The sequence below is a fragment of the Aedes aegypti genome, chromosome 1 (assembly GCF_002204515.2).
Source record: "Aedes aegypti strain LVP_AGWG chromosome 1, AaegL5.0 Primary Assembly, whole genome shotgun sequence".
Lineage (NCBI taxonomy): Eukaryota > Metazoa > Arthropoda > Insecta > Diptera > Culicidae > Aedes > Aedes aegypti.
Window position 1 is genome coordinate 140897789 of NC_035107.1, and position 12235 is coordinate 140910023.

General features: G+C 36.1%; 1 protein-coding gene across 5 annotated transcripts in view; it reads left to right on the plus strand.

Annotated features, from left to right (window-relative positions):
• The window catches only part of LOC5572102 (mucin-12), a 130758-nt gene that overhangs the window by 76448 nt on the left and 42075 nt on the right, over window positions 1–12235 (plus strand). The gene's annotated exons all lie outside the window — the stretch shown is intronic.

Here is a 12235-nt window from a genome sequence, read left to right on the forward strand (position 1 = left end):
ATTAACCCCGATGGTTTGCATGAGGTACCGTTCAAATTTGCGGGGGTGCACGGCACACGTTATAAAGCTCAATTACGTTGAATAGTTGCATCAAGAACGTAGGGTTCCGTCAAAGATCTGAAAGCATTCATAGATCTTAAAAAAACACTAAGGATCTTGCAAGAAATTTATCAATTTCAATTGATATTACTGATCGTTCAACTAATTATGCCAAAAATCAACTAAGGTCTCCATAAAAATCCTCCAACATTCGGAGAACAATTCCATCAAGAATCGTTTCAAGGAATCAGCAATGGATTGCTCCACGATCTTAAAAAAAAAGTCAATTCCACCCTACCTCTTGAATTTCCTCTAAGTATTTTTTCCATAAATTTTTGATAGAGTTCTTCCAGTAATCCAGTTTTTTAAAGAATTCGCCCTTATAACTTACAAAACTGATCAATACTATTCATACATCTTCAGATTATATCCCTACTTGCGAGGGTAAGTTTTTCAAGCTTTACCTCTCCTTACTATTCTGTGGCGCCTTATGGAAGAATATGCAAAACCATCAGGCACAATCCACCCTCTATGCATGCAATCTCAACCCCATTTATGATAGAATAACCACCCGGTCCGCGAAAAATAACGATAAGGCAGGTTTCTACCGACCGACCAAAACGCCTTTCGATAAAAAATAGGTTCGAAAACAATTAACTACCCTTCCGCTGCGAAAGTGATGTGGCGTGGCAGTTCGACAGCAGCGAGTAAGCACGCATATGCAAACACGTTCATTTATTTTTGTTCATTATATGCAATCAAACTCAACAATCAACCAACTACCATCATTTGCCCCCTAAAGTACCTTATGCGATCGGTAATTACAAACGATGTACTGCGGGGTAATTGACGAATCAAGCTGGCCAAAAATCCTTTTTGCAATTCGCTTATATTTTGAAATAATATTGTGTATATAAAATCTCGATTACTTTGTCAAATCGACGTAAGTAGCCGTCATAAGTTTTAGGAAATTATTCAGGAGAATCACAACCTGCCTTCTAAAACTGTTCTCAAATAAATCCTCTTTTCAACGGGTTTTATTTTCATGTTTTTTTTTAACTTGCATTAAACTTGCTGGTCTCGATTCCTTTCCAAAACAGAAATGGTCCATGTTTCCTTCTATAAAAAAGTATTTTTAGATAAATATAGAGATATGGAGGGAAACTTGCCTCACACGTGACTTCGACTAGTGGAGAGTTAAAGAAATATCCACTTACGGAGAGCATAATGTATGGGAGTTTGAAGGGACCGATACATCCATCGAGTTATAGATTATCGAGTTGTAGATAGTCGACTGTACTTAGGTCTTGGAGAAGAAATTTGTTTTTTGCTTTTTTTGGAAGATACAACTATCGGAGGCGAATATCGGTTCATAGTTTTTCAGCAAGGCCTGTTGTAAATCTCACGTTGACATTTAAAAAAATTTCATCATAAAAATATTGAACTCGATGACTGCATGATAAAATTGGGTCCTAAAATGTTTAATGAAATCTAGTTTTTATTTAATAACACGAAAAAGCATGTTACTGCAACTACTATAGCAATTTTTCCCGCTCAAATAACGGCTATATCACCACAGGGGTTTTAGTTTTAGCAATGGGGTTTTTCCTATCTGACATTTCGGAAGGGACACGGAAAACAAAATACACCCAAAAATTTGAGTTTAAGCCAAGGGTTTAGATTCTGTCACATCTAAAAACATTTTTTTTTGCGCTCAAATAAACGAAAATATTAAACAATTGAGTAAACATGTGTCTTAAAAAATATGACTTTGAAAATGTTTTTATGTTTTTGGAAAATGTTTGGAATTTATTTTTTATCCTACGTAATGTGCAATTCAAAAATTTGTACATATTTCTTAGATTCATTTTCCAAGCTCGGCTGTGCAAATCTCGGTTTTCGAATTTTAACAGAGACTTAGCTAACAGATACAGATTGTTTAGTAACGAATCACGGTTTACTGATACTCGATTTTAATTTCCTGAGATCTCATTAAATTTGTATGACGAAAAAAAAAAAGTTCAAATAAACCGTGATTCGGCATTCAAAATAAAGTGTGTCTATTTTTCTACAACTTACCTGTCATTAGTGGACCCTAGACGACCACGATATTGACAATATTTAAATTGACTATAATTTTCTTCAATATTTTCACCGAGTTTAAGTCCGGTCAGCTATGTCGGATCGCTCCGCACAAAAATCGATTAATTTTTATGATGCCAATTGTAACAAATCACATGACGTGCACAAACCATGTTCCACTTCTGCTGCTATCGGACCTCTGTCAAACTGAGAGGGGAAATTAGGGGAAATATTGAAATGGAGATCGAACTTTCTTGATTTCACCTCAATATTTACATCAATAAATTGATGTCATTCTCAGACGGCATCAATATATTGAAGAGTTACATCAATCCATCAATGTAATTATGTCGTCTAGGGGTCGCTATAGATGAGGAGTGGTACTATTAAAACAATTTCATATTTAATCTTCCGTTAATTACACGGAAACTAAAATATGTTCCAGAAAAAAACATTCTCATATTTTCAAAAGTACCGACCTCAATTTTTATTATTGTCAAAAATCAGTAGTCAGAAAAGGCTTCAAGAAAAAAAATTAGGGCCCCAAATGCAATGCACTTACTCCTCAGTGACATTTTGGTCGGTTTTGCGTTGAGTATGAAAAAAACGCGAAAAATGTCTCGAAATAACTCTTTTTAAATGCATTCGAGGATTCGCAGATTGAGCAGAATCTCAATAGAGAAATTAAAAAGTAGATTGGAGTGCATAGTACCTGATAATTCCGCCCTAAATGCTTATCTTTGGCAGATACGCGTATTTCGACTACCACTTGCACTTAGACTATCCACCTTGGATAAGAGTAACTGACACTGAAGAAGACTGCAAGTGGTAGTCGAAATACGCATATCTGTCAAAAATAAGCATTTAAGGCGGAATTGAAAGGTACAAGGTACTCCAATCTACTTTTTAGTGACACGAATTACTTTTGTCCATCTAGATTGTCCAAGTACCCCTTAGTGTGCTGCAAGACGGCGCAACGGTGATGACGACGACCTCTACGACAACGACAAGATCTCACCCCATTGCATTGTTAATTTGCACGAATCATAAAAATTGCACCCCTTTTGATGGTAGTCGTTGCTCGAAAACTAACTAACGGGTAATTACGGCGCGGTCGCATTGGAAGGTGCACTTTACGACATCGCTCTAGAATAGGTTTGGTATATTGCACCAAGTGAAGGCATTTGTCCTTAATCACCTGCTTGGGTGTAGTTAAAAATCAATTATAACCCTCCGTATGAACGATTACTCACCGCTCGCACTTCAATTGCATGCATGCATACATTTATTCTGCACTTCGCACAGGGATCAATAAATCAAACTTTATGTACCTAGGTCGCATAGGACCACAAAACGTATAATTTCATGCATTCGCGAAATATACCATTTTGGTGTAGATCCTCTGCTCAAGATAGTTTTTGGTATAAATAGGGGTGTAGTACCTCCTCATTTTCAACGTACAAGAGTATACTCTATAGTGTGCCAATCTCCAGGACAATAATACAAGAGCAGAGTGTCCATCCATCCGGGGAAACAGCAAACTACCCGTGAATTACACATGACCGAGAAATACTTGGGAAATTGTTGAACACATCAAGAAAAACACTAGAAATCCACAAATCTACACACTTTCAAAATATCATGTGATTCACGTCTTTTGGGATGCACATAAAAAAAGCGAGCCGAATGACGTAAATGTATGTCGAATTTTAAATACGTTGGTGTCTTATAGGGTGTCCCAGAAAGTATAGGCACGACTTTACAATACTGCAATTTCGAGACTAGTGCAGATAAACATCTGATTTTCACACATTTTGTTCTTGCACTTAATAAGAGCAGATTTTGTTTTTTGAGCGATTTTTTTCGCAACCCGTTGTCTTACCCGATGGTCTTACTTTTCTGGAAGCTCCTCTAATCAGTTTTGCGCAAATCACGATAAATCTGAGCGACTTTGTTGTACCAAATTTGTGTTAGGTCATAAAGAACGTACTATAAAAATCTGAAAAAAATTTATGTATCAATGCCGATACGATAAATTATCAAACTCATTTAGTTTATTGAAAATATAAACTTAATTGTATGAAATTTGAATGGAAACAAAAATTCCGATTTCAGCTGTGGTCGATTGTTAAAAGGATCAAAACCAAGGTATTTAGAAGGGAGGTAATTCAATCCGTCAATCAGAATATTCCGCCATGTTAGAAAAATAGTTAACATCTGGCAAGTTTGTTTTGCATGAACAAGCCATGAAATCCATGAAACAGGGGAGACATTTTATTTTCATCATTTTATTTTCAAACGCGTCTTCTCATGGTATCCTAATCAGTTCTGATTTACGTTGTTACCTAATTAACAATCTTGTTCTATTTAGCAAAACTCCACACCACATCCTTCTTACATCTGGAGATTACAAAAAAAAACCGGCAGATTAAAATGGGATTCGATCTGATAGTCTTTGAACAATCTGAATTGTAATGTTTCACTTGAATACATATCGAATTATAAAGCCTACGGGTAACATCCACTATTCAACATCTAAACAATTCGCCTGGCCATTTCAGCTGGTCGCTTCCGGTGGAGAATAATGCAACTATGTATGAAACCATCCTCAAGCGCATTTCAGCCTGTCCTCGAGGTTGGCACTAATTAATCGGCGCATAGATTTTAAACAATGCTCATTTTCAATTGAAATCACTCTCATTGTTACCTTGAATCAAAGCGGTATCCTGAAAACCGTGAAACTTAAATTAAATTTGTTCTAATATTACGATGTTTCCAGTATGAAATTTTCTACTCACTCAAGACGCTACACGATCAACAATAAACAATCCCATGGAAACGATAACAACCGCTAGAAGTGCAATCACATGGATAAAATACGCCAGCTGTCATTTTCCAGCTCTCCGCTGTTTGCCACTCCCCGGATCCATTGACTACTTAGATTGTATTACCTTGATATAAATACCTTGGTCAAAACCATGGGACGGGCCGGGTGTAGTGGTTATAACTTTCGCCTCTCACGCCGAGGACCTGGGATCGAATCCCATCCCAGAGATAGTTACTTATGACGTAACGTTTAAAGTGACGACTTCCTTCGGAAGGGAAGTAAAGCCGTTGGTCCCGAGATGAACTAGCCCAGGGATAAAAATTTCGTTAATGAAGACAGAAAAAAGTTTAAAACCAAGTCCTTTTATATTCGTTACATCATGTACAAATCTAAAATGTTTGTTGCCTATCCCAAAGTATAGAAGTTTGACATAAGTGAACTTGAAATTAATAATTTTTATTCATATTGAAAATTGTTCATATTCTCGAAAGTATACTTTGAATATGGAAAGCTACTCCCAAGCAACATAACGGAGCAGCAACTACGAATTATAGGTCATCAATGCTTATGCTTATACCTATGCATTCTAAGTCATAATAATTATATGGAAAATTTTCCCTTATTTAACAAGGCTGGAAGCGATTCACTTTTTAGTGACTTGGTCACGTTTTTTAGGCCAGTCACTTTAAAGTCTCTTTTTTGAAGCCATTTCAACTAAAGCCACTTTTTTCAACTATTTTGAGCTTAATTTTCGGGAGAAAATTTTGAATCGACCTTTTTTAATTTAGGCTAAATTTTAAGCTAGGTTATCACCAGAACAACTTCATGTCAGTCTTAAACTATTGGTTCATGTTTTTTTTTATGAAAAAAGCTTGGAAAAAAGTTAATCTTTTATTGAGTTCTACGTAATTTGTTGTAGTATCTAAGGTATTATTAGTATGGTGTAAGTTCATTGTTATAAAACCAAAGGTTTAAATGTTTAGTATTCTTTTTGAACATCTCGTGCATTCTCTTTTATCCTGACGGGGTTGGTGGTCTGATGGCTACCACTTCTGCTTCATATGCAGAAGGTCATGGGTTCAATCCCAGGCCCGTCCCTTTCCTCGTACTTTGTAGTTGTATATCTCTCACTTGCTTCTATCTTCCATTCTAAATATATCACACTCAAAAACTATTCGTTCATAGCAAACGCTAGAACCAGAGACGGACAAGAAACCGTTTCCCTAACTCTTCCTACTTCCACGCGCACGCCTTTCTTACGCCTGATACATAGGCAGTCTGCTAACCACAAAAGCAAACCTCTCTGCCATGCCTTTCCCCCAATCCATACACTCCCGCATGAACTGGCGTGGATGCAGTGGAATATACGGTCTACGTGGGAGCCAGTTCAATGCATCATCAATTCCTCCCCCTTCCCCTCATTGGTCTGCATTCTGACGTGGCAGGTGCCATTGCACACTGGTCCAGGAAGCTAATTTAGGCGGACATGAGGTTTTCGTCAAGATTTATTGATTTTAGAGCCATACTTTATTCTGAGAATATGTTCAGAATTTTCAGTACTACAAAATGTACGGAACAAATTTTTTTACGGTGATCGCAAGAGTGACGTATACGTCAACTTTTTTATTTTAACGAATCGAAAGTTGGTATGTTCAGCAAAGTTGTAGCAAATGATCATAGAAACAACTTTGCCGAACAAACTTTTTCTCGGTTTTGCTTCAGAGCTGAGATAATTAAGTATTTTTAATAAAAAATCGTTTTTTGCTCTTAAGTGTTTTATTTTTTAGTTTTATTGGCCTACTATGTTCTACAAAGTTTTTATACCGTCGGACGGGGCTACTTTTGATTCCAGGGGCTACTTTGGACACTCACCTTTTGTATTTATTAGCAGCGTGAATATTAATCTGAGCTATTTTGTGTCTTCAGCACTTTTATTCACCAATATATGCTCTATCACTAGGCATGATTTTTTCTTGGAACAACATCAACAATAACAGGATAAACAAGAAAACGTTTCAAAAAAGCCCGAATAAATATTCACAAGGTATAAAACATTGGCTATACAAACATTGTTTTAATTTTACCCATCTCTTGGAGACTTATTGGGAGCATCACAAAACTATCAAATCGTCATGTTTCATGAAAATCATGTGATTTGTTTTGCTTAAAATTGTTGTTTTATTAAAATAATTGATCAAAGGTCTTATTATTGCGACTTTAATTTTATTATAATGTTTTGGTTTGTGTATTTTAGAACTTAAAAAAAATAAAATAAATGTTTGTAAAAGTGAACAGACATAAAACGCATATATTTCAATACGTACCAATGCCAAATTCGCAACATAATCTCTAAAAAACAATTTTTCGTCATAATTTACATGAATTTGTAGTACAGAACAGTTGCATCCTTCAAATGCCTAAATTAAACTACTCTTAAGCCAGCTCTAAACTGCTTAGAAGCTAAAAGCATATTACAAAAGCAAACTTACTTCTTTACTACATGCTAAACTTTACTTCATAGATTGCGTTTTTAATGAAAATTACTTACTGGTATTAAATTAGTTACCGGTATTAATGTGATCCTTCAACATATCGTTCATATAACAGTAAGAATAGGAAAAAAAGAGTTTTTGTACATAACTCATTTATCATCGCAGTACCTAGTAGTTACGTCGTTCGTTTATGTAAACTTGAAAATCGAGCATTCGTAACTGATAGTTCCATTTAAGAGGAAGTTGAAAATTTAAGCTTCATACTGCAAACTGAGAATAGTGAATGGCATGTTTCGTTGAAATTTGTTATATATGTGTAATTGATTCTAGCTTTGCAATTTTCTACATTAAGTTTATCAATGAAAAACGTTCCATAACATCACAGTGGACGACAATTTATTGAATCAGTTTGAAAGTTATAAAAAAAAATCATTTCATGATCAAATTGTGAAAATGTCCAAAGTAGCCCCTTTTTTGTCTTGAAGGACACGTTTTTTTCGCTATTCAAGCATGTTTGTTATTTCTTGATGGATTTGTCTCATATTTTGCACATTTGTTACGTACATATACAACTTAAATATAGGCAAAAATTATCAACATCTATCCATAATTCTAAGAGTTACAAATCCTCAAAGGTAAAGAATGTGGAAATAATGTCAAAAGAAGCCCCGTTTGACGGTACTTATCATTTGATACAACTTTGCTGAACATACCAAAGTTGTATTTCTTATGGTTTTCATGTTATTTAAGTTTTTCATCTTAAAATTAGCTATTTTGTATGCCTTGTATCTCAACTATGAGCACCTCAAAAAAATATATCTTTCCATCAAATGATTTTGCAGTCTTTCAAGTACCTGTGAGCAAAATTAGGAGAAGATGATATTTTTCTATCTCGTTTAAAATCGATTTTACTAATAGACGTTATGAGATAAATCCATATTTATTGAATATTCATACATGCTCAACTCACAAAAGTCATGGCTACCTAAGCATATCAAACCAAAGGTAACACGTGTATTTATATAGAAATATAAAGTACATCGTTTTTCAGTTGTTTTCGATTAACTTGGAAGCTTCTGCAAGATATTCATCGTCTTTTCCTCTACCAGTATTTAATCTATTCCTAAGCAAGATCACCAGGTTGGAAGCCAACATAAGCCAGCCGTATAAAGTACATATACAAAATTTACAGTCCGATTGAATTCTGTGGCATGATTTTCCCAGAATCTTCTGATGTATTTATTCCGCATTTTTTATGCTTCTTCGGCGGCATGCCGGACAACATTACTACATGCGAAAGTAGTTTTTGCACTGCCGGACAACATTACTACATGCGAAAGTAGTTTTTGCACCGTAGGAGAGAGTACGTACCAATCGTTCTTCTTCTTTCTTCTTTTCTGGCGTTACGTCCCCACTGGGACAGAGCCTGCTTCTCAGCTTTTATTAACGCAGTTATTAACTGAGAGCTTACTATGCCAATGACCATTTTTGCATATGTATATCGTGTGGCAGGTACGAAGATACTCTATGCCCTGGGAAGTCGAGAAAATTTCCAACCCGAAAAGATCCTCGACCGGTGGGATTCGAACCCACGACCCTCAGCTTGGTCTTGCTGAATAGCTGCGCGTTTACCGCTACGGCTATCTGGGCCCCTGTACGTACCAATCGTAGAACTGGCGATACTAACAGTACGTTTCTGACAAAAACTGTTCAAATGCCTCCTAGTTTATCTTCCGATTAAAGTTGACTACTTTTAAAATGATTGAGATCCGTGAAAAGAAGTTATTACAAGTGCGGAAACGCTAACAAAAGTAAGCAATTGGATCAAATCGGGTAGGTGTCTTCGGGGGACTTATTCTTCGTAAATCAAAAAATAAGTGCTCTGAAGACACCAACAGGATTCAATGCAATCCCTCACTTTTATTCACACTTTCGGACTTATGAGGCCGCACTTCGCAGTCCAGTGGTGAAAGAAATACACAATTTCTACTTCCCGTAAAAAGCGGCATGCCGTGTTACGACCATTTGAGTTCCTACCAGCTGGAAGAGGTTCGTACAGTCTCAGCCCTAACCTTCCTTCGAGGGCTTTTTGTGGCGATCCTTTAGAATGCTGTTACACTTACTGATACGTCTACAATTATTGCACGGAAGTGGTGTTGTTCGGCATGCCGCATTACCAAAGAAAAACATGAAACGTGGAATCCATCAGAAGATTCTGGGAAAATCACAGAATTCAAACGGACTGTAAATTTTGTATATGTATTTTATACGGCTTATGTTGACTTCCAACCTGGTGATCTTGCTTAGGAATAGATTAAATACTGGTAGAGGAAAAGACGATGAATTTCTTGCAGAAGCTTCCAAGTTAATCGAAAACAGCTAAAAAACGATGTACTTTATATTTCTATATAAATACACGTGTTACCTTTGGTTTGATATGCTTAGGTAGCCATGACTTTTGTGAGTTGAGCATGTATTGATATTCAATAAATATGGATTTATCTCATATCGTCTATTAGTAAAATCGATTTTAAACGAGATATAAAAATATCATCTTCTCCTAATTTTGCTCACAGGTACTTGAAAGACTGCAAAATCATTTGATGGAAAGATATATTTTTTTGAGGTGCTCATAGTTGAGATACAAGGCATACAAAATAGCTAATTTTAAGATGAAAAACTTAAATAACATGAAAACCATAAGAAATACAACTTTGGTATGTTCAGCAAAGTTGTATCAAATGATAAGTATAAAAACTTTGTAGAACATAGTAGGCCAATAAAACTAAAAAATAAAACACTTAAGAGCAAAAAACGATTTTTTATTAAAAATACTTAATTGTCTCAGCTCTGAAGCAAAACCGAGAAAAAGTTTGTTAGGCAAAGTTGTTTCTATGATCATTTGCTACAACTTTGCTGAACATACCAACTTACGATTCGTTAAAATAAAAAAGTTGGCGTATACGTCACTCTTGCGATCACCGTAAAAAAATTTTTGTTCCGAACATTTTGTAGTACTGAAAATTCTGAACATATTCTCAGAATAAACTATGGCTCTAAAATCAATAAATCTTGACGAAAACCTCATGTCCGCCTAAATTAGCTTCCTGGACCAGTGTGCATTGTTGCCTAAAAATAGAAGATCACCAGCACTTATACACTGAGGATGCCTGTTAGTCCCAAGCAGTCATTCGGTTGGTTCCTTGTGTAAGTGCAGCTGATCTGGCGATACTACAGTGCATCCACGGGCGGCCAATCAAGCTCAAGCTCAAGCTCAATCTCGTGCATTCTCTTTTATCCTTCCGAATGTATTAAGAAAAAGTTATACATTATGCATTAAGGGTTAAAAATTACCCATGACTTTGAAACGCTCTCAAAAATCCATTTTTGAATTGAATTCCGGCACAGGGGCACCTGGAACCCGTTTCAGAAGGAACAAGTACATATGATAGGTATTCAGGCAGACTGAACCAAATGTTTTAATTGATTTTAAAGATGCTTGGGATAAAAGCATGCCAATTATCAAACTATGTACACTTTTTGCTGTAATAATGGAAATTATCTGTTTGATGTAACATCTGTATCTGTAGCATCCAAAAAAGCAACATTTATGGAGTCCATCACATTTATTAACAAGGCCAAAATTTTATCTAGTTCGGTCTGTCTGAACACCGATCATATTATATCCAAAAGTTCATACGCATGTATGGTACGACTGTTCTAATTTCATGATTTTTCATTCCGATTTACAATAGCACCAAAGGTATCAACACTTAGATTTGGCCGGATTTGGTCGGAAAATGCCGGTGACAGCCCAAAATTCATGATTTTTCATCCAGATCTAAATAGACAGGATGTCAAATACCAAGCATAAAATTCATCTTCTTGTTTATGGCATTACGTCCCAACCGGAACAGAGCCTGCTTCTCAGCTAAGTGTTCTTATAAAAATTCTATAGTTAACTACCAGAGGCGTCTGGTCAGCCTGTTCAACCTGTTCATTGAACAGGTAGACCATTTGAATCAAAATCGTACAACTAATTTAAAAAAGTAAATCAAATTCAACAAATTTTAGAATAGCATGAGTGTGGGTTCATACGTACTACATAGAAAGTAGCATAACTATTGTCCCAAGGCACCAAGAACGATCGCGTAGTGTGCTGAGTTCACGCACCATGTAAAAAGCTCGCTTGACATCCACAGCACAAGCGTGGTATTTCACCAAAGACAGCAGCACAAAAGTTGAAGAGAAACTACTGTGCCTGTTCAACTGCTGCTGTTGAACCAAATCCCATATAACTAAGGTCCCACATACATTCACAGCTTAGTAATCTGTACACGCTCAAAAGCATACATGTGTGGAAACAACCCGTTCAACGAAAGAAGTTGAACAGGTTTTACTTTTTCTCCTTCCGAAATATTGGTGCACGCTAAGCAGTTTCCTAATAGAATGCATTTTGTTCGGAATAGGTCGGATGTCCAATATCCATCCAGACATATTTACATCAACTTAGAAAGATATCCACATTATAAAATGAGAGGTTTTAATAATTAAAATCAAATTTATAACAATTCGAATGCATACCAAGCATACGTAAATTCGATTAATCCAATGTTAAACTAATCATTTCTGGTCTTTGGTGAAGTTAGCGCAGTCAATATGGAAATAGAATGTTCTTAGAGTGCAAATTGCATGCTTTACGGTGCTAACTTTCATGCAATACGAAATCGGTTTCTCTCGACAGGTTCAACCAGCCGATTTGAACAAGCTGAAGAAGATGATAAAAGCTCAGGAA